Raw genomic sequence first — 23421 nt, forward strand, 5'->3', positions numbered from 1 at the left:
CCGCGGTGAGCTTTGACCTTAACAAGGTTACAGCAGTGCAAGTGGTCTCAAACAGCTCTTCAGGGAGACATCTCTGAGGTGGCTCTGCGCAGAGAGCTGCGGAGCTGGGCTTCGTCAAGTCTCCCCATTGCTACGTCAAGTTACTAAACTCCCAACGGGTAACAAAGTGAGTGGCGGTCATCAGGGGCGTCACAAGGGGGGGGAGTGGGGAGTTACTAGGGCCCAAGGTGGAGGGGCCTTAACTATTTTATACTTTAGCTATTGAAAAATAAGCAGATATACAAGCTCACAGCGGGGCACCGAGTGCCGCACTGTGAGCTTGTAGATCTGCTGTTTTTGAAAAGTCGTGAAAATGTGTGCAAATCTTTGAATATGTGTATTTTTTAAGCGAACATTTGTAACTAAAATGTTGCTTTGGGAGGGTCCCTGGAACAAAATATTTTGAGAAGGGGGGGGGGGGGGTCCGTGGCCAAATACATATCATTTTGGGGGTCCTTCACATGAAAAAGTTTGAGCACCACTGACATCGAAACATAGGTTTTTCAAAAAAACCATAGAAGGATTTGAAATATTCAAAGACTTCATGTTCACGATTTTTCAAAAATAGCAGATCTACAAGCTCGCAGCAGCTTGTATATCTGCTATTTTTCAATAGTTTAAAGCACAACATAATTGTGCGGTGGGGCCCGCAGTGAATCCTTGAACCCAGGGCCCATAATTTGGTGCGACGCCCCTGGCGGCCATGAATTTAAAATCCTTCAAGTCTGTTTTTTCAGGGGTTACGTTACTTCTTCTTTACTCTCCTCTCCCAGTTTCCCAAGACAATGTCCCATGCAGGGAAAAAAGATCACTGAGATGCATCATGGGAATATGAGTCCTTGGGTCTCCTCAGTGTTTGTCAGTGGCTTGTTTGGTTGGAAGGGTTAGTTAGTGTGTGTCCAGTAGTAATGCAGCTGGAGGTGGCAATGTGTGTGTGTGTGTGTGTGTGTGTGTGTGTGTGTGTGTGTGTGTGTGTGTGTGTGTGTGTGTGTGTGTGTGTGTGAGGCTATGAATGAACTGGCCAAAAGGCGCTGGTCCCAGTGATGATCCAATTGCATTGGCGTGTGTGTGTGTGTGTGTGTGTGTGTGTGTGTGTGTGTGTGTGTGTGTGTGTGTGAGAGTGTGTGTGTGTGTGGGTGGGTGACTGCGTGCATGCGCATGTGCTTCTGCGCAGCAAATTGGTTGAAGACATTTACTGTATCAGGAACGATGTTCTCTCTACAGGGAGTCACCATCTTTTTCCATGAGTTCATTTGGATGTTGTCTTTCAAAAGAGAAAGGAAAAAAAGAAGAAAAGAAAAGGACAATTTCAGCTTGTTTTTAAGAATAATATATAAAGCCTATATATATTTATACACATACATACACGCACACAAACACACACTAAGGCTGGGCGAGATTAGGAAAACCTTCGATATTCAATAACGTAGTAGAATACCTCGATATCGATATTTCTCACAATATTAGTCAAAACAATTGCATTATGTATGCATAATTGCATGTTTTTCTGCTTTAGGTCCACTGCCTGCCTAACAAGGATAATTGCGACCGTAGGTCGCAGTTTACTGTCAGAACCGGTACAGCATGTCCGTATGTACAGTATGTACATACTGTATATGTTACAGTCAGTTTGGGTAACTCAGTGAGATTGGGGTAAGAGCGCTCGTTTTGTCGTTCACCACACACCCCTACCACCACCTGGATGGCGACAACAGCCATTCACTTGTGTAGTCGCTGACGTCACTTGTTTGTTTATCTACTAGCCTAGCTTAGCTGTGTTTAGCCATTAGCTTACTACAGTATGCCTAGCTCTAACCCTAACCCTAACCTTAACCTCTGTAAAACTATGCCTAACCGTAACCCTAACCTCCGTGGGGTGAGGCGCTATCATTCCTGCCGACGCTACGTTGTCGTTGTTGTGGATCAAAGCGACCGATTGTTCCACCCCGCGCCGCACGACGAGCGCTCCTGTTCTCAATTTCACTGAAACTCAAAAAAACTGTGACATATATATGTATACTGTACGTGTAACGCCTGATACTCTGGTGATGTGTCACTGTGACATCACAGGTGACATTTCAGTGATGTCAGACACTCAGAGCATGGATCTCCATATATACGGTAGGCATAAACAGGTGACATCACAGTGATGTCAGATACTAAGAGCAGGGATCTCCATATATGGGCATAAAAGGGAATCTGTTAGGGATCTTCATATATGGGCATAAAAGGGATTGTATCCCAGATGATGCCCTGTTAGGAGAACCACACTAACAGAATCCATATATGGCCAAGACAGATGGCGCAGCTTTTCGAACTCTTCCTGGTGAATAACATATCCATGCATGGACATTGCAAGGTACACATTAAATGCCTTATTTCCAGTTTCCAACAATGGTTTTATTGAAATAACCTGGTTACAGATGGACAGCTTTTTTGCATGTGCTACGTGCATGTATAGTGTGTCTGTTAATTCATTTGACACATACACCAATACCTCATTTCAAGCTGTCTTCGTCGATATGTATACCTCGAATGTTGATAACTTGATGAAGGTACATTTTCGATATTGCCCAGCCTTAACACACACACACACACACACACACACACACACACACACACACACACACACACACACACACACACACACACACACACACACACACACACACACACAGTGGAGGTGGTGGGTACCTGTCTGGGGTGTGGACCCCCATGGATAGCGCGGCCAGAGCAGTGATGGCCTCGCTGTCTGACTCCCTCCTCAGCCTCAGCCTCTGGGCCTGCAGGAAGGACAGCTCCACGGTGGAGGCCAGTGGCCCCACGCTCTGCCAGTATTTACCTGCACACAGAGAGAGAGAGAGTCATCATCAGCCTTTCTCCATTGTTCCAGCTTCTCATCCTTAACCCATTCATTTAGTCCGGGAACGCAAATCTGTGTCACTCTAGATCAGTGTTTCTCAAACTTTGAAATTTCAAGGTCTCCCCTTAACTCTGACAGTGTACAAATGGAACCAAATAAGGTACCATTTGTAAGCCATTTGCAAGTCCTTGAATATTTTGACCCGATTCTATAAATTCCTGTCGTGAAAGTGCCATTATTTCATGTCCATGTACATTATAGAACAGGGGTCTTCAATGTTTTCAGGCCAAGGACCCCTTAGCTGAGAGAGATGAAGCAGGGACCCCCACTACATATTGTAATGTGTATTTTTACATTTAACCACTTGAACCATCAAATACTTCTGCTCTTCTTTTCCCTCTACAAACCTCTTAGGCGTTGTAAGCTTGTAGATCTGCTATTTTTGGCTAATGTTCCACTCAGAATAGGGATGCAAGGGTTCAAGTGGTTAATGTAAAAAAAGATTTGGCGGCCCCCCCTGTAGTAACTCTTAGGAGCCCCTAGGGGTCCCGGACCCCCTGTTGAAGCCCCATGTTATAGAACAACATGACTTGGCTAGTGTCATAGTAGTAGTTACAGTATATGATCTGAACAGGAGCAAAGAGTCTGGTAACAGTTGTGGCAGACACTTTGCCATGTCTGCGGTTGTTGAACACGAGTTCTATGCATCAGAACCATCACAACATATAATATTAAAGCCCGCCATCCAAGCCACCATGTTGATATGTTCAGCAGCAAATGCTCAAACTTAATAATCTATTATTTGCCCCAAAGTCTTGCAGTTATGTGTGTCCTCTGACACATGTGGCAGGAGGGAAAGCAGTGTGTGTGTGTGTGTGTGTGTGTGTGTGTGTGTGTGTGTGTGTGTGTGTGTGTGTGTGTGTGTGTGTGTGTGTGTATGTGCGTGAGTCTCTCTCGGTGGATGTGACGTGCGCCTTCCGTGTGTGTTCTCAGGATGCATCCTGCCTATATTTCATCCCGGGCCTAAATTATGGGCTTAACATTCCTGTGGTTTTGCAAATATTTTTAATTAATCTAATTGGAGTTGGGATAACATTTGTGTGCAATCAGGAGGGGATGTTGCGAAGGTCGTGTGCCAGAGACGTGTTTGAAGATAATTGGAGACAGGGCGGTAGTGTGTGAGTACGGGTGTGTGTGTGTGTGTGTGTGTGTGTGTGTGTGTGTGTGTGTGTGTGCGTGTGCGCGTGCGTGTGTGTGTGTGTGTGTGTGTGTGTGTGCGTGCGTGCGTGCGTGCGTGCGTGCGTGCGTGCGTGCGTGCGTGCGTGCGTGGCGTGCGTGCGTGCGCTCGTGCGTTTGTGTGTGTGTGTGTGTGCATGCACGCATATACAGTATGTATACTGTATGTACATGAAAATAGCAGTCCTGCAAGCTGAGCTTGGAGGTCGGCTATTTTCGACACGTGACACCACACTGAACTAAGCATAATGAAATCAAAACGGGAGATGTGGTGTAACTGCATGGATTCGTTCACAGAGAGGGCAAGTCGTATTATTTCAACATAAGATGCTGCGTTCAAGTTCAGGAGAGTTTGGACAAGACAATTCTCTTGAATGCTGCCTTTGGGTATGGCATGGAAAGAGGGCATTTGCGTTTCTTTCACCATAGTAAAAACTGCATTCATGGTCTGGATAGGGCAGGGGCTCAAGCCCCCTTTGATGTCTATGTGTGCACGTGCCTGAATGTGAAACTTATTGGAGATATAAGGTTTCTGCCCACCAGTGCTCTATACAGGAAGTTCCAAGTCTTCATTTCACAGGACATCTCACATTTACCGACCACGATTACCGTTTTGCAAGCACACCGGATGCTCCAGACATGTCAGAAACTCTCACACTTCTGTGATGTGCTCCAAACCACGCTTGCGACATGCCTCTTTCACTCCGACTTTGGACATGGGATGCCATTGGTTCCCAAACCTTTACATGCAAAGGACAACAGGCTTTGATTTAGTTTTAGTCATAGGGCTCTATTTTCATCCATGCCTTACCCCTTATCCTTAAACCGTTAATTTTTTTTGCCATTTTTTACTATTTTGAAAAACATTTATTGAATATTTGTAGTATTTGAAGTATTTTTAAATGTATTCCAAAGTAGTCCGAAAGGGCAAAGACGTTTATGGATGAGGGGTAAGGCATGGACGAAAATATAGCCGATAGTCTTTTTGCGACCGTCAGGTCGCAGTTACTATCAAAACCTCCACCAGCTGTCAGTCTGTCAGTCACGTCACGTCACGTCACATCACGCCACGTCACGTCACACTTTTCCCCTACTCATGCCTCATTTCTCACATGGCCCTCTTCTAGCGCCACCATGAGGCCGATTCTTGCAAAACACATTTTTGGACACTGCTCCTACAGATTTTGCCCTAAAATCACACAAAGCGGTACACAGTATGTCTAAAGTCATGTCATCAACATGGATCTGTCCCATTTAGCGCCACCTTCAGGCTGATATTTTCAAACACATTTTTGGACATTGCTCCTACAGATTTTGCCCTAAAATCACGCGAAGTGGAACATGTGACCTGACGGTTGCTTATCTCCCGATTAGGGAGTCTTACTGGTGAGTAGAATTTCATATGGTTTTAGTTTTAGTCTTAGTCGACTAAATATCATAAGATTTTAGTCGACTAAATCTACAATAAATCCGTAATAGTATGTAGGAAAAGAGGGCAGTAAAAGAAGGGATGGGAGTGGAACACAAGAATGATAGGGAGGTGTGACTGGTGGTTGGCTGGTCAACAGTAGCAGTCCAAGGACAAGTCATTTACCTTTTAACATTTTTGTTCAATTTATACACTTTCAGAATTACTTTGACACTGACGATTTTACTGTGTAAAGGTAAGTGTTGGAAGCATAGTATTAATAACACATTACGTTACTTTCAAATAACCATAAGTTACGTTACAATAATTTACTTTACTTGGCATTTACTCTATGCCAAGTAATGTGTTTGTTTGTTTTATGTTCACAAAACGCCCTCAGAGGAAGTGCAAAAGGACTAGACATAATATTATATAGAGAAGAATGGCACTATAATGTCATTAAAATGCTATAAATCTAAATAACATATGGTAAAGTCTAAATAACATATGGTAGACAAAAATGCATTGTAATTAGCATGCATCGATTCGAAAAGTAAAGCATTGTGTGATATACTAACTGTAGTATTATAATTATTTTTAAATAACATTGCTTTGTTACAAATGAAAGTAATACTACATAATGCATGACCCACAACACTGAAAGGAATGCTACTGTAACTGTACGAGACTGAGTGAGATATTCAAGGGAGAAACATGCAATAAAGTAGAGATATACTGTAGGAGGACTGGAGATGATGAAAACAAGACTGAAAAGAAGAGGAAACAGAAAAAAAAAACATGTGTTTAACAAAACCCTCAAAACTCTCACGAGCAAAAACTGCGGTGACGTGACAATAACATAAATACATACAGTGTATTTACTGGTTGCGTATAACGCCTGGAATCTCTGGGTGTTTGTTGCACAGCGCGTGTCAGATTGTATTGCACACCCTGCGTTACATCGTCACTGTCAGGCAGAAACCTTGTATCTCCAAGTTTCAAATGTGTACGTATTTTCGTAAAGTAAAGCACTGCTTCATCATACAAAAGTGTCGCGCACAGAAGTAGTGAAAATAGCAGATCTACAAGGTTTCAACCAAGGTTTTGGAAATCCAAGGTTTCAACCCGGCTACGACGATATTACACTGCAGAGCAGGGACGTGCAGAGAATGTTAGAGAGGCAGGGGCTGACATTTCTAAAAGGGCCTTTTGGTGAAAACAACATTGAACTAATAATCAAGTCAATACTGGAGATGTGGCGTAACGGCATGGATTTCTACACAGAGAGGGCGATTCTTTCAACATAAGATGCTGCATTCAAGTTCAGGAGAGTTTGGACAATGCAATTCTCTTGAATGCTGCCTTCAGGTATGGCATGGAAAGGGGGCATTTGCATTTCTTTCACCATAGTGAAAACTGCATTCATGGTCTGGAGAGGGCACTTTTTACAGGCGGATAAAAGGGAAGGGGTTCAAGCCCCCTTTGATGTCTATGTGTGCACGTGCCTGCTGCATTGATTGATTGAAGATTAATTGATTGATTGAAGACTTTATTAGAAGTTTGCATAGGAAAAGGTACAGTTTCATGACGGTACAGTTCACTGGTATAATGGTCTACTAAAAGGAGATCCTAGAAAAGCACTTGGCTTATTTCCACAGGAAACCATTGAAGTATCTCATATAACATTGAATGACAGACGGATAGAACACAGTACTATGCAGTAGATACAGTCAGGAAAATAAGGAAAAAAATGAAAATAAAAATCCAGTAGGTAGATACAAAGAAGGGTCCGGGGAGGGTACTGTTGCTGTGTGTTCTCTACAGTAGGTAGATACAAAGAAGGGTCCGGGGAGGGTACTGTTGCTGTGTGTTCTCTACAGTAGGTAGATACAAAGAAGGGTCCGGGGAGGGTACTGTTGCTGTGTGTTCTCACCTTGCACCTGAAGGACCCTCTGCAGGGAGTGCACAGCGTTGGCACAGGGCCTCTGGTCCAGCACCGCCTGGGACAGGCCTTCCACCTGAGAGACAACGGTAAAGTATTACAAAGATCCTCCAATGTTCAAATAGCCACGGTATAAAATAGGCCTATATAAATATCTACAAAATAACTAGTAAATAAAGTTTTCAAACAATCCAAGGTGTAGTGGAGTAAAAGTATTTGAAATTGGAAATACTCAAGTAAAGTACAAACACCTCAAAATTGTACTTAAGTATATCGTCACTGCTTCATCATACAAGGCCGTCGCACAAAAGTCGTGAAAACAGCCGATCTACAAGCACACAACGCCTCGCGGTGCGAGGCGTTGTGTGCTTGTAGATCGGCTGTTTTCACTAGTTTAGTTCATTTTTAAAATGATAAATACAAAACGAACGGTCTTGGACATACAAGGATTCCACCCGACAGCGACGATATATTACTTATGTGTTGTTGCACTCCATGCAACACAAACCCATGTAACTGTTTTGTATGAATGTTACTCCATCATCACTTGCTCCCCCTGCACACACACACACACATCCCTCCAATAGCGCTCATCTCGCATGCAATCACATGCACATGCACAGACACGCACGCACACACACACACACACACACACACACACACACACACGCACACACACACACACACACACACACACACACACACACACACACACACACACACATACCTCCATGCCGAGCAGGGAGCTGACACATGCTTCTGAGGCATCGCAGATGGCAGTGAGGTCGTGACCCCCCCTCCAGAGCCAGAACCACCTTCCCACCTGCCAGTAACATCAGCTGACGGGTCAGGAAGCCAAAGCCTGTCAGGAGACACACACGCACACACGCACGCACACACATACACACATACACACATACACACATACACACACACGCACACACACACACAGACGCAGTGTCAGATAACAAACAAGCCATTCAACTGTCGGACGGTAATGTAGTGTCATCGAAAATGCAACGTAATTTTCACATTGTGTGTGAAAAAAACAAACATGACTACACGTCATATCACGATTATTGTGACAAGAAATTGAGATTTACGCGATATTATCGCGATAATCAAAATCCATTATCCTGGGGCAGAACATTTGCCAAAAAATAGCCGATCTGCTTGTAGATCGGCTATTTCTTTGGCAAAGACATTTGATAGAGAGTGAAAAAAAGACTGTATCAAGTGCATATATTATAAGTACCTTTTACCAATTATAGAGGGTTTAAGTGGTACCGGATATGCAGCTAGGCAAATAAAAGGTGAATTGATCCCAGTGCATGACGGAGGACGATATCACGATAAATTAAATCTCCATGATAAGAGTGTTTTTTATCACGATAACCGATAATATCGCGTATCGTCCCCTTGCCTAGTCTGTGTGTGTGTGTGTGTGTGTGTGTGTGTGTGTGTGTGTGTGTGTGTGCGCGCAGCGCGCGCGCGCGCGTGTGTGTGTGTGTGTGTGTGTGTGTGTGTGTGTGTGTGTGTGTGTGTGTGTGTGTGTGTTGAATTAGGGAACACTTACACTTGGCTGAGACCCGGTATCCGCCCAGGGGGGCTGGATGCCCCTCTACAGCGTCGAAGCCAGCCGACACCAGCACAACGTCGGGACAGAACTCCTGGGCGATCGGCATCACCACTGTCCTGCAGTGCAGAGAGAGAGAGAGAGAGAGAGAGAAACCACATACCATAGATAAATAAACAGCGTGTCTCAATAATGTCAATAATTCTCCGTACATGTTTATGCCAGTGAATTCCCCCGGAGAATGTAAGCAAACTAAACAACTACCGCCACATTTTAGTATGAAACATTCGGTTGCACTGCTTGCGGTTCAATCGCATCCATGTGTGTGTGTGTGTGTGTGTGTGTGCGTGTGTGTGTGTGTGTGTGTGTGTGTGGGGGGGGGGGGGGTTATGATACATCCCAATCAGTCATAGATCAGAGGCGTGTTCAGGGGTCTTCATAGTTAAGATGAATGACTGTACCTTGTAAGGCAAGGCAGAACACCCCCAGACAGGGCTCTATAGTCCAGGGGTTTTCAAACACTCAGGGCACCCCTCTAAATAACTTTTTCAACCACGGCACTCACTGTCAATTTTTATAATCTTACATCATTATAAGCAACGTGAATATGGGCATCTTTCCACCTGAGATACGGGAGGCTATGTCACGGAGAAATATCCGTTTCAATCAGAACTGACTGAAAATAACTTTATGTTGTTTAACCCAGGGGTTCCTAAACCTTTTTGTCTCAGGGCACCTCATAAATATTTTTTTAATCCGAGGCACCCCTACATTATATTTTTCACTCCTAGCACCTTATATTTATAGCATATCGTCGTTGTCGGGTGGAAACCTTCTATGTCCAAAACCGTTAGTTTTGTATTTATCATCTATAAAATGTGCTAAACTAGTGAAAACAGCCGATCTACAAGCACACAACGCCTCGCGATGTGTAGATCGGCTGTTTTCACTAGTTTTGTGCGACGGTCTCGTATGATGAAGCAGGGTTTTGCTTTACCAAAAGACGTACGTACACATTTGAAACTTGGAGTTACGAGGTTTCTGCCCGACAGTGACGATATTTTAGTGATTATGTTGCGAGGAAAACGTTGAGATAATAGCCATTTTGGTTAGAACTGACTGAAAATAACTTGGTACTTCAGGTTTAAAATGATACTAAATATTTTTTCAAGTGTCCAAATAAATTCCAAATATTATCAATTCATCTCGCGGCACCCCTGGACTGCCGTCACGGCACCCCAGGGTGCCCCAGCATCCCTGTTCTGGGGAGGAAGGTTCACGCTGTTCACATTGTGACGTGTTGTGAGCTTGTAGATCGGCTATTTTTCTTGAAGAGAGTTGGTTGTAGATGGAAAACGAACTCATCAAGTACAGTGCAAACTGATGAATTGATGTATTCCAAATAGCAGATTATCCTGAGGCACCCCTGGACTGACATCACAGCACCCACTTTGGGAAATTCTGCTCTAGTCAGTCCTCATGGTTACATGTGAGGTGGACTACAATGCAACGGGCGCTTGGGCAAAGAGCGCACCAAACAGTGTATTGAATTAAATCTGGGTCTAAAGCATGATTTATACTTAGTAGTACGATGGGGTCCTGTGTCCCAAATGAGCAGATCTACAAGCTCACAACAACGCATTGTGGGCTTGTACGTAGATGCAATATTTGGCGCGGGACACTGTCGTATGTTGTGCAGCCTCAACTTAAATGGTCTAAGGAGTCAGAACCAGCTCATTGGCCTGTCCTGGTCACATCTAATAAGGCCTGAAAGTACTTTGAGAAGATGATTAAAAACTGTGGCTACTGCATTTTCTTTTTCTTTTTTATGTTTTAAAATTAGAAGATTTGTTTTAATTTTCACACTCATTTCACATGTATGTGGAAACAAAAATCTATATTATATTAAGCCTACTCAGTATACATTATATATATATTTCTTTTTAAGGACAGTTTTGGGTGTAAGTCTGTAATCTGCAACTCTTCCTCGTGTACTGTACATAAAGGCCGAAAAAAGTAATTGAAGCAGGAGTCAGACGCACGCACAAGACAACCTCCACGCGTTACATAAAGGTGAGCGACACATGCACACACACAGAGAGATAAAACACAAATCAAGTTCAGGTTTGTGAAGCCTTGACTGTGACGCCTCTCGCCTGCATAACTCCCCTGTCTGTACTCTACTGGGACCACTTCTCTCTTCTCTCCTCTTCTCCTCCTCCTCTTCTGCTCTTCCTCTGCTCTCCTCTCCTGCTGTCAGTGATTTAGCAAGCGTGCACGGCCCATGCCGCGTTTGATTCCCCCCTCCTCCCCCTCTCCTCTCCTCTCTCCTCCCTCTCCTCTCTCTCTCCTCTCTCTCTCTCTCTCTCTCTCTCTCTCTCAGGGGCGGCAGTTCAAAGGCGTTTGAGAGCCGCCTGGGTTCCCATTAGGAGCTCGTCCCTCTTCTCACGTCACTGACAGCCAGCCAATCTGGGATCCATTGGGCTTAAGTACACCGCCTTTGGATTCCCTAACAATGCACCCCCACCTCCTCCCCTCCCTCCCCTCCCCCTCCCACCTCCTCTCCTCTCCTCTCCTCTCCTCTCCTCTCCTCTCCTCTCCTCTCCTCTCCTCTCCTCTCCTCTCCAGGCACGTGCACACATAGACATCAAAGGAGGCTTGAGCCCCCTGCCCTTTTATCCCCCTGTAAAAAGTGCCCCTCTCTAGACCATGAATGCAGTTTTTACTGTGGTGAAAGAAATGCAAATGCCCCTCTTTTCATGCCATACCCTGAAGGCAGCGTTCAAGAGAATTGCCTTGTTCAAACTCTCCTGAACTTGAATGCAGAAATGCTTATGTTGAAAGAATTGCCCTCTCTGTCCAGAAATCCACACCACATCTCCAGTATTGCTTTTTTTATGCTTAGTTTAGTGTGTTATGAAGTACCGAAAATAGCCGACCTCCAAGACACGTTGTGAGCTTGGAGGTCTGCTATTTTCGATATTTTCACCACAAGGCCCTTTTAGAAATATCAGCCCCTGCCTCTATAAAATTCTCTGCACGTCCCTGCTCTTCCACACACAGCCTGGCCTATCAGCTTTTGCACACTCTCAGAAGTGCAGAGACGCACACACATGCGTGCATCTGTGGGACAGAATACACACACGTGCACCTACGGTACAGTGCGCATTCCCACGTGCACCTCTCTTGCACCAGTGGATGTCACACGACGACATGTGTGAGTGTGTGCGCAGCACGTCGCTGTGTGTGTGTGTGTGTGTGTGTGTGTGTGTGTGTGTGTTGTGTGTGTGTGTGTGTGTGTGTGTGTGTTGAGCTACTGGGGATTTTGGTCTCAATCACGTCTAATTCTGACCCCTCTGGTAATCTACTTTGCTCTTTCAATGCAGCACATGACAGACAGATATACAAACAGACAGACAGACACACACACGCACGGCACACAATTATCTGACAAATAATCTCAACTCAATGGAGTCCTCTTTTGACTATGCGACAAATCCACCAACTCTCAACCACAATATTTCCCCTGTCACTAATACACACCCAAAAACACAGACATACATCATCAGCAGTCCCACACTGGTCTAACTTCTGTTCCAAAGAGAGTCTGGAAACCCCTTTCTTTTAAGTCATGTACGTGAAATGAAATATAGCATTGGCTCCAGATTAGTTGTGGTCCTCATTGCATAAACATGATTTTATGATGCATTAAATCTCATCTCGTACGGAATCGTACGCATCTATTGGCATCGAGGCACAGTATCAACAGATTGGCAGCTTGACTGTACAATCCCAACTCACAAAAAACCCTGGATTCAAATCCTGTGCTGCAGGAACGCTTTCTGTGTCGGCCGGGTAAACACTGCACAACGTAATTTCTCTGAAGAATTTTAATTGAATGCCACGCTAAAACTCCTGCCAATCCAAACAGCCTTTGTTAGTGGGCACATTTTTTGGGGGGTATTGCACAGTGGTAAAATGAGGAAGTTTTATACTTAAAAATGTTCACTGTTGCCCGAGCCTGATGAGCCATGCCAGTAATGCCTGAATCACCTGGTTGTGCGCCCGTGCCGCACACCAGAAATAGCCGATCTACAGCTCACGCGCGTAGCGCAGCTATTTTTGGTGCATGACTCCCACATGCTGTGTAACTCTGGCTTAACAAATGCTTCACGGCACGGGACAGGTTCCACCATTCAAAGCACAGCTAAACACTGCATGTAGTGTCAAGGTTAATTCATACTCCAATTTAGGTGAGTTGCGACTCACCGTGGTGTAGTGAGAACACTACATTGCGTCACCTACCGCCGTAAGTAGCAACTCACCCAGGGGCGTCACAAGGGGGGGGGGGGAAGTGGGACTGAGTTACTATGGCCCAAGGTGGAGGGCCCCTCAGTCATTATTTTATACTTTAGCTATATATTGAAAAATAGCAGATATACAAGCTCACAGCACGGCACCGAGTGCCGCGCTGCGAGCTCGTAGATCTTCTATTTTTGAAAAGTCGTGAAAATGTGTGCAAATCTTTCGATATATGTATTTTTTTGAGTGAACCCAGATTTTGCTCCTGGAACAAAATATTTTGAGATGGGAGTCCGTGGTCAAATACATATCATTTTGGGGGTCCTTCACATGAAAAAGTGTGAGCACCACTGACCCTAACCCTAACACATCTCTCTGACTTTACTGACCAACCAAAGGTAGCAACTCACCTAAAAGTGAGAAGCTACTCACCTCACCTTGGAGTATGAACGAGTCTTTACTGGAACCACATATTGGAGTAATAAAGGACAACTTTGTTTTTTTACAACAAGGGTTCATATTTTAGATTGTAATTAAAGAAAATAAAAGATGAGTGTTAACATTATTTCATTTTCTTCTTTCTATTGTTTTAGAGATTCTTATTTCAGTGGTTGGAGGCATGCGTACAAGTATTCCCAAGATACAACAAAACCTTTCATGGTTGGATGTGACTTATGGGGGCTAGAAGTGTTACTGTAAAATAGCAATAAAGAAACTGCTGGCTTATTGTGTCTAGAAATACATATTTAGCCACTTGTACGCATGCCCCCATGCGTACAAGTGCCCCACATTTGCCCCACATTTTAGCACAGTAAACGCCATAAAACAATAGAACGAAAGCAAATGAAAACATTTTAACACTCACTTTTTCTTTTCTCTCTAAAATATGAACCCTTGTTGTAAAAAAAACAAAGTTGTCCTTTAAGACTTTGTACTGTACGCGTTCAGAATAGCCCGTTAGCATCCCTGGTTTTGACGAGAGGCCCACCCAGCGTGTGTACTGTATGCACCATTCAGACCTCACATACTGTTTAATCGTCTGGTGGCGAGCCAGTGCTGCTGACAGAAACACTCAGAGTCCATTACACCCCACTGCAGACCTTCACCATGTTCATTCATGGAAGTGTGGGTTGAATGAAACGGCGGGGGGAAAGTGCGTCGCGAGTGCAAAGGTGCACATTAATCCACCACTTGTAGAAAATAATTGCCGACGCCTGATCCTTTAGTTATGGATATCATAGTTGTGGCAATACTGTATACATGTATAAATCCACAGATGAGTGGAGGAACAAGAGCACTTATGACGCATTATGAAACATAAACAGTGGGGTTTAAATGTCGTGCAGTGTGTGTCCAGTGGATGAAGTAGAGCAGGGGTCTTCGACGTTTTCAGGCCAAGGACCCCTTAGTTGAGCAAGAGATGAAGCAGGGACCCCCACAGCCTTTTCAGAGATTCCATATACGGTAGTTTAATCGTTTGACAGCACAATCATCAGTGTATTTTGGATTCATGTCAATGTGTGTTTTCAGATATTTAACCACTTGAACCGTCGATACTTAATAAACTTGACCTTTCACTCTGTACTTAGTCTGCTCTTTTCCCCCTCTACACCAAACCTCTTTCCCGAAAATAGCAGATCTACAAGCTCACAACGCCTCGCAGCGCGAGGCGTTGTGAGCTTGTAGATCTGCTATTTTCGGCTAAAGTTCGCTAAAGCATATGAACACTAGGGTTCAAGTGGTTAATATAAAAAAAGAAGATACAAGGTTTCTATCACTCAAAGACTTGGAGGACCCCCTGTAGTAACTCTTGAGGACCCCCTAGGGGACTGTTGAAGACCCACGACGTAGAGAGACAGGTTGCAGTGACGCAGACAACAGGCTATAACCTAGAGGTGTGTGTAGCCGAGCGACATGGCACATCACTGACCTCATTTGGGCTTTCTGGTTTGTGTGTTTATTCATTTGAATGTCAAATATGAGAATCAGACACACTTACATCACTATCTTGAGTCATCTACAGAAGAAAACCCAATCGAGGGAAGTCAAATCGCTTGAGACAAGGATTCAAACACTATCAGTGTCCTCCTTCCACAACGAATAGTAACACTACTGGACATTCCTGACCTTGATATTTCAGATATTGTGGTATGTAAATATATCGTCGTTGTCGGGTGGAACTGGAAACCTCGTATCTCCAAGTTTCAAACGTGTGCGTTCTTTTACAAAGCAAAGCCCTGCTTCATCATTCAAGGCCGTCAGCTGATCTACAAGCACACAACGCCTCGCACGCAAGGCGTTGTGTGCTTGCAGATCGGCTGTTTTCACTACTTTAAATCATTTAAAAAAATGATAAATGCAAAACGAACGGTTTTGGACATACAAGGTTTTCACCCGACAACGACGACATATAGAGAAATAGAGATACTCATCATAGCGGACAGACTTACATCACATACAATATAATAATAATAATTATCATTTTTGCATGTTCTTATAAGTTCACTTTGTACCTGAAAGCCGCCAGATACTCTGCATCGCCCATGGGAGGATCCAAACCACCTGTCCAAGCTATGTTGACGTTGAAGCCGTCACCTGCACCAGCACCCACCTAGAGAGAGAGAGAGAGAGAGATAGAGAGAGAGAGAGGGAGAGAGAGAGAGAGAGAGAGAGAGAGAGAGAGAGAGAGAGGGAGGGAGAGAGAGAGAGAGAGAGAGAGAGAGAGAGAGAGAGAGAGAGAGAGAGAGGGAGAGAGGGAGAGAGATTTCATTGGTATTCTTGTCATTGCTTTATTAAACGTATATTGCTTTTTACTTTTTTTTTTCAAATATATGCCCTGTCCTCCCAGGTTCCCTCGCAAACACAACAATAAAACAAATAAAGAAAAAGAAAAAGAAAAAGGAAAGGACAAAATTAAGTCAACAAAATTGGAGACCGACATGAAAAAAAAAAAAAAAACATAAAAAATCAAAAGCAATATGTATGAATGAATAATGATTACGTACAGTTTAAGTATGATTAAGGGGGTTTACAGCGTACAAACCAGTCTGTCAACCGGAGAACAACACAATAAATCTGACAAATATAGGGTACCACACATCATATATCTGTATACACGTGATGAACACCTAGTCAGACCAAGAGTGTCTACACAGTATCACTTTCAGTATGTGTAGGAAAAGATAAGGATGAATTCAATAAAAGGGGACCAAGCCTTTAAAAATGTTGGCGAGATTGTATCTGTTGTACCTGAGCTTTTCCAGGTATAAAGGATAGCACATCACCTGACCCAATTCATGAACGTTGGAGGTTTCCAACGTTTCCGCGTCCGGGGCTATAAGTGAAGAGAATGCTACGAAGTTGGAGGAGAGGTGACAAGTGTATTGTTGATGGGAACTCCGAGAATATCGCTTATTGGGTTGGGATCAATTGTTATATGGCAAATATATAAGCTATTGTCATTGTCAGGTGGAAACCTCGTATCTCCAAGTTTCAAATCTGTACGTTCTTTCGCAAAGTAAAGCCCTGCTTCATCATACAAGGCCGTCACATGAAAGTAGTGAAAACTGCCTATCTACAAGCACACAACGCCTCGCGGTGCGAGGCGTTGTGTGCTTGTAGATTTGCTGTTTTCACTAGTTTAGTTCATTTTTAAAACGAAAAATACAAAACGAAAGGTTTTGGACATACAAGGTTTCCATCCGACAACGACGATATGTTTTTTTAATAACAAATGTAACGTATGTTCGTGTCTCTACAGCTTGACCTTAGGCAACCGGCGTCACACCGACCCCTGTTGTTGAAAGTTGGGCAACAGCACGGCAATGAAAGATTTGTGTCAAATGTTCACAAAATCAGCACCAGCGTTGCAAAAATGTTACAGCAATTGAGGGATCTGTGTTGCTTTTCGGCAACACAAGGGAGTGATTACAATTCCTAAATGAAAGACGCATGGCTATTAATTTGACACCCCCATCCCTCCGGTTTGATTTCTGATACAATTTGTCAAACGGCCTTATAAATCACTCAGAGCCACAGCGGCGCACCACCCAGAGACCATTCCCAAGCTTTACGGCTATATTGGGACTAATCTTCATTTGGCACTTCGCTAATATTCAGATTTAAGGGATTTAGGCCTAGGATTATTGAATGCTTTAGCTGTTGAAAAATAGCAGATATACAAGCTCGCAGCGAGCTTGCAGATCTGCTATTTTTGAAAAATCGTGAAGATTTGTGCAATCTTTGAATATATATATACATTTTAAAGGGAACATTTGTAACTCAAATATTTGCTTCTGGGCGGTCCCTGGAACTAAATATTTTGAGATGGGGGTCCGTGGCCAAATACATATCATTTTGGGGGTCCTTCACATGAAAAGGTTTGAGCACCGCCGACATAGAAACATATCTTTTTCAAAAAACCTTGGCTTAGAAGGATTCAGAAGACACTTATAGAATTGGGTCAAAATATTCAAAGACTTTGCAGACTCGCAGATAGGAGCTTGTATATCTGCTATTTTAGAAAAATCATGAAAATGTGTGCAAATCCTTTGAATATCTCATTTTTAAAGTGAACATTTGTAACGCAAATATTTGCTTCTGGGGGGTCCCTGATACAAAATATTTTGAGACGGGGGTCGGCGGCCAAATATATATAATTCTAGGGGTCCTTGACATGAAAGAGTTTGAGAACCACTGACGTAGAAACATGTGTTTTTCTAAAAACCTTAACAGGATTTAGAAGTCACTTATAGAATCGGGTCAAAATCGGGTCAAAATTCAAACGTTCACAATTTTCCAGAAATAGCAGATATACCGGTATACAAGCCGGTATACAAGCTCACAGCGCGGCACTCTGTGCCGCGCTGTGAGCTTGTATATCTGCTATTTTTTAATAGCTAAAGCATAAAATGATACACAATCATGCGTATCCGTTCTCAACGGGTTAAGCGATTTCACAAAATGCCAGGACGACTCGCAGAGGACTTCTCCTCCGTTTGACCCTGCGTACTTCTTGGAATGGAGGAGGACGTTGAGAGGCCCAGGTTTCTGGAGAGACGCAGGCCTTACGGATTCCTGCCTCTTCTCTTTGTAGTTCTGCTAGCAGCTATTTAGCCATTCTCTAAACCCTTCACCATCAGTCAATGTGGCAGCTCTAGAGGAGAGTGAGGAGGCTGACTGACACGGGCTTGGCAGCCGGGCGTCATAATTTCCTTAGTGTGCGAATGTGTGTGTGTGTGTGTGTGTGTGTGTGTGTGTGTGTGTGTGCGTGCAGGGGCGTCACAAGGGCGGGCGGGCGGGCGGGCGGGGGGGAAGTGGGACTGAGTTACTAGGGCCCAAGGTGGAGGGGGCCTTAATTATTTCATACTTTAGCTATTGAAAAATAGCAGATCTACTAGCAGCTCACATCGTGGCACCGAGTGCCACGCTGCGAGCTTGTAGATCTGCTATTTTTGAAAAGTCGTGAAAATGTGTGCAAATCTTTGAATATAATGTATTTTTTAAGCGAACATTTGTAACTCAAATTTTGCTTCTCGGGGGGGTCCCTGGAACTAAATATTTTGAGATGGGAAACATGGGTTTTTCAAAAAGCCTTAGAAGCATTTGAAATATTCAAAGACTTGACGCTGCGAGCTTGTACGTATATCTGCTATTTTTCAACAGTGAAAGCACAAAATAATGCATAATAATGCGTTCCCAGTCTAAATGGGTTAAACCCCCTCCCCCTATGAAGAACATTCATAGGGGGGGGCCCGCAGTGAATCCTTGTACCCAGCCCAGGGCCCAGGATTTGGTGCGACACCCCTGCTTGCATGCGTGCGTGTGTGTGTGTGTGCGTGCGTGTGTGCGTGCGTGTGTGTGTGTGTGCGTGCGCGCGTGTGCGTGGGTGGGGTGTGTGAGGGTGTTTGAAAGTGCGAGAATGCTGATGTGCATCGCAGAGCGTCTGACTCCACTCTTCTCTCGGTGGACAGGATGTTCACAGGGTAAACCAAAACCACATGAGGCTGTCCGTCCTCTGCCAACTGGTAATGTACCCATATGCACACACACATGTGCACGTGGACACGTGCACGCGCGCGCACGCACGCACACACACACGCGCACGCAGAGACACATTCACACAAGTCCTCCGTTTCACTCCAAATCTCTTGCGCCCCTCTCTGACCATTCGTTCTTTCATGTTTCACGAGTTGCTGGAGCGGATTAGGCCGTTTTGACCGGGTACACATTATTATTTCTAATGCTTTAACTATTAAAAAATAGCAGATATACAAGCTCACAGCGCGGCACCGAGTGCCGCGCTGCGAGCTTGAAGATCTGCTATTTTAGGAAAAATCTGGAACATTCGAATTTTGACCCCGATTTTGACCCGATTCTATAAGTGTCTTCTAAATCCTTCTAAGGTTTTTTTGAAAAACACACGTTTCTACGTCAGTGGTGCTAAAACTCCTTCATGTCAAGGACGCCTAGAATTATATGTATTTGGCTGCCGACCCCCGTCTCAAAATATTTTGTATCAGGGACCCCCCCCAGAAGCAAATATTTGCGTTACAAAAAAACCTTTTGGTATTCAAAGATTTGCACAAATGTTCATATTTAAAAAATAGCAGATCTACAAGCTCGCAGCGCGGCACTCTGTGCCCACAGCGAGCTTGTATATCTGCTATTTTTCAATAGTTAAAGCATTGAATAATTCTAGGCCTAAACGGATTAGGCCTCCGACGGTTCCTGTGTGGTACTAAGCGAGCGCGCTCTTGTTATGGGTATGACATCACACTTCTACACCCCATGGTGTGCTGCATACCTACACGGGAGGACAGCGAGACTCCAGAGGCTCACCACACAGCTCAACGGAGGTCCAGGGGCCACTTAAGGCCAAGCCACATCCAAAGCCATCGCGGCACTTTTTATGTGCCGTCGCCCATTGGGAGATTTTATGGGAAAACATCGTCCATTTTAACCTCATTATTGTGGGAGAGATTGGGTGCCGGGGGGGTGGGGATGCTGTGGGGGATGGAGTGGGTGGTTAAGCTATTTGGACCGGGTACGCATTATTGCGTATTATTATTTTATGCTTTAACTATTGAAAAATAGCAGATATACAAGCTCACATCGCGGCACCGAGTGCCGCGCTGCGAGCTTTTAGATCTGCTATTTTTTGAAAATATGAAAATTAGAAATTTTACCCGATTTTGACCCGATTCTTTAAGTGTCTTTTGAATCCTTCTAAGTTTTTTTTGTAAAACCTATGTTTCTATGTCTGTGGTTCTCAAACTTTGTCATGTGAAGGACCCCCAAAATGATATGTACATTATTTGGCCACGGAACCCCATCTCAAAATATTTATTTCCAGGGGGCCCCCCAGAAGCAAAATTTGAGTTACAAATGTTCGCTTTACAATTACATATAAGATTTGCACACATTTTCACGACTTAAAAAAAAAATCACACTCGTGTGAACTGAGCAGTGGTGTGTGTGTGTGTGTGTGTGTGTGTGTGTGTGTGTGTGTGTGTGTGTGTGTGTGTGTGTGTGTGTGTGTGTGCAACAGCGCCCCTCCCTTAACATGTGTGGTCAGAAAAGGTTACTGCAGGCTACAGACAGACAGACAGACAGACACGGAGACACGGAGACAGACAGACAGACAGACAGACAGACAGACCCACACACACGGCCACGTATAGGAGCGTTGTGACCACCGCTCAAAAATAGCAGATCTAGCAGGTCCTTGACATGAAAGAGTTTGAGAACCATTGACGTAGAAACATGTGTTTTTCAACAAAAAAAAACCTTAGAAGGATTTAGAAGTCAAAATTGGGTAAAAATTTGAATGTTCACGATATAAAAAAATAGCAGATCTACAAGCTCGCATCTATCTGCTATTTTTCAATAGTTAAAGCATTCAATAATTCGAGGCCTAAATGGCTTAATGCCACCGTGGGTTGGGGGTCAATTTATCTGACTGGGAATGTGCATCACACTCCAGACCGCAGGCAGAATTTATACGCCGGCAGAGTTTCCTGTGAGAATGTCAACATGCGACTGCGTCTTGTGCACATCCTGCTGCGACATAACAAAACACAAAGAGTTCAATGTCGTTTTTGAAAGAAAATGAACGAAATGAAGTATGACTTAAGTGGTTCGTGCGGTATTGGTTTTATTGGATAAAAGGGTTTCCTGCTCTGAAACCGCACTCTCCAATTTGGATGAACAAGAAGTCTGAATTAATTAATTGTCTCCGCCAGGCCCGAAGGCGGGGCAGAGAGTATATTTTGCAACCTCCGTCTGTGTTTGTGTGTGTGTGTGTATCCGATTTTAGCAAAACACTTTTTTTTATATTACTCCTACAGATTTTGTTTAAACATCATGCACGGTTGCGCAGTTAGAAGGTCCTGGGTTCGATTCCCGCCGGGGGACGCTGTGGGCGCTGGGGGGGGGGGGGTGTTCTCTCCTCTGCGTCATGAGTGCCCGTACCCTAGGTTGGGGTTGGCGAAAGGGCCTTTCTGTGTGGAGTTTGCATGTTCTCCCTGTATCTCCTAGCGTAGGTACCCTCACAAAAACTTGCAGTAATGCTGGTCTCTATAATGCTTCTCCCTGGCCTGCTGGGGCACATGATGGAGGGGAAAGGAACTGGTTGGAATAACGTGTTCCTTCCACGCGCTACGTCCAACCGGGGAAGCTTCCCCCTGTCAGGTGATAAGAAGCGGCCTGCTCACTCATCATGCACTGAAGGAAGCATGAGCTCAGTTCGGGGCTCTCCCCAGGTTGGCAGAGGGAGAGCAGAGCCCAGGATTACAGCTTAGGCAATTGGCACCGGGTGAAAAATAGGTTACAAAATTGTGGGATAAAAATGTAAAAAAAAAAAAAAAAAAAAAAAAAAAACATCACGCAAATCTGTACACAGTATCTCTACAGTGATCAAGACGTATCAGTCCAATTGCTCATATTCCATTCCAATAAGGCCAAAACAACGTTGCAGGGAGTGGCTCGTTTTTAAAAAATGCCACTGATCATGAACAAAGCTCCCAATTGCTGGGAAACTTTGCACGCACACTCATAGTAGTAGGCCAAGGATGAACCTCCACCCCAAATATTTCACATCGGCCTCATGGTGGCGCTACAACAGTCCACTTAATGTTTTGCCCAATCATCTTGAACCGTAGCTCGTTCAATAAAATGTTTTTCCCTGGATTCCTCGGATTCTCACTCTCCATATACAGTAGGCCCCGGTCACTTCAATTTACATTTTCTGCCATTTTACGTTGTCTTCAAAACACACTTTTTGCTATACTGTAACTGTACTACTCCTACAGATTTTGTCCAAAACTCACACAGACTGTACACATTACCTCTGGGGTCATGTGATCAAGACGTATGCGATTTCTCAGATCCCATTCCAAGTGACTGCCTTCCAAAGTTTGCAGGCCACCCGGTCTGGTGAAGACCTGTGCTCCAGGGAGCACAATGTTCTAGTTACACCAGTAAGACTCCCTGATCGGGAGATAAGCGAGTCACGTCGCATACACACAACTTTAGAAGGCAATCGTAGCGAATCAGGAGGGAATATGGGAAATAGGACAGATCCATGTTGATGACATGACTTTAGAGATACTGTGTACCACTTTGCGTGATTTTCCGCCAAAATCTGTAGGAGCAGTGTCCAAAAATGTGTTTTGCAAAAATTGGCCTGATGGTGGCGCTAAATGGGACAGATGCATGTTGATGACATGACTGTAGAGATACTGTGTATCGCTTTGCGTGATTTTAGGCCAGAATGTGTAGGAGCAGTGTCCAAAAATGTGTTTTGCAAAAATTTGCAGGAGGTTGTGGTTTGGCAGCCAAGGAGTGTTTGTGAAAAGTTTGACATGGATCAGAGCACACGAGCGGAGTGGAGCGGGACGGAAAGTCGCTCCGCGCTCCAGGGGTCTATGGTACCGTTCACTCTTCGCTCATGTCGCCCCCACCGCCGCTCCGCTCCCCCCCGCTGCGCCGCTCACCTTGATTTGCGCATCGCTCGCTCACCGCGCACTCCGCGCTCCGCTCAGGGTCGTCAAAAA

General features: G+C 44.4%; 1 pseudogene across 1 annotated transcript in view; it reads right to left on the minus strand.

The window, feature by feature from the left end:
• Positions 1 to 1224: 1224 nt before the first annotated feature.
• LOC308286351 (histone deacetylase 7-like) overlaps positions 1225 to 23421 on the minus strand; it is a 62664-nt pseudogene continuing 40467 nt past the window's right edge. The window contains exons 19-24 of the transcript XR_013963349.1: positions 15880 to 15977; positions 9065 to 9183; positions 8216 to 8350; positions 7480 to 7564; positions 2734 to 2881; positions 1225 to 1303 (exon numbers count right to left, since the gene is read on the minus strand). The product of XR_013963349.1 is annotated as a histone deacetylase 7-like (transcript). The remainder of the gene's footprint in view (positions 1304 to 2733; positions 2882 to 7479; positions 7565 to 8215; positions 8351 to 9064; positions 9184 to 15879; positions 15978 to 23421) is intronic.

This window comes from Nannobrachium achirus (assembly GCF_963921795.1).
Source record: "Nannobrachium achirus genome assembly, chromosome: 6".
NCBI classification, from domain to species: Eukaryota; Metazoa; Chordata; class Actinopteri; order Myctophiformes; family Myctophidae; genus Nannobrachium; species Nannobrachium achirus.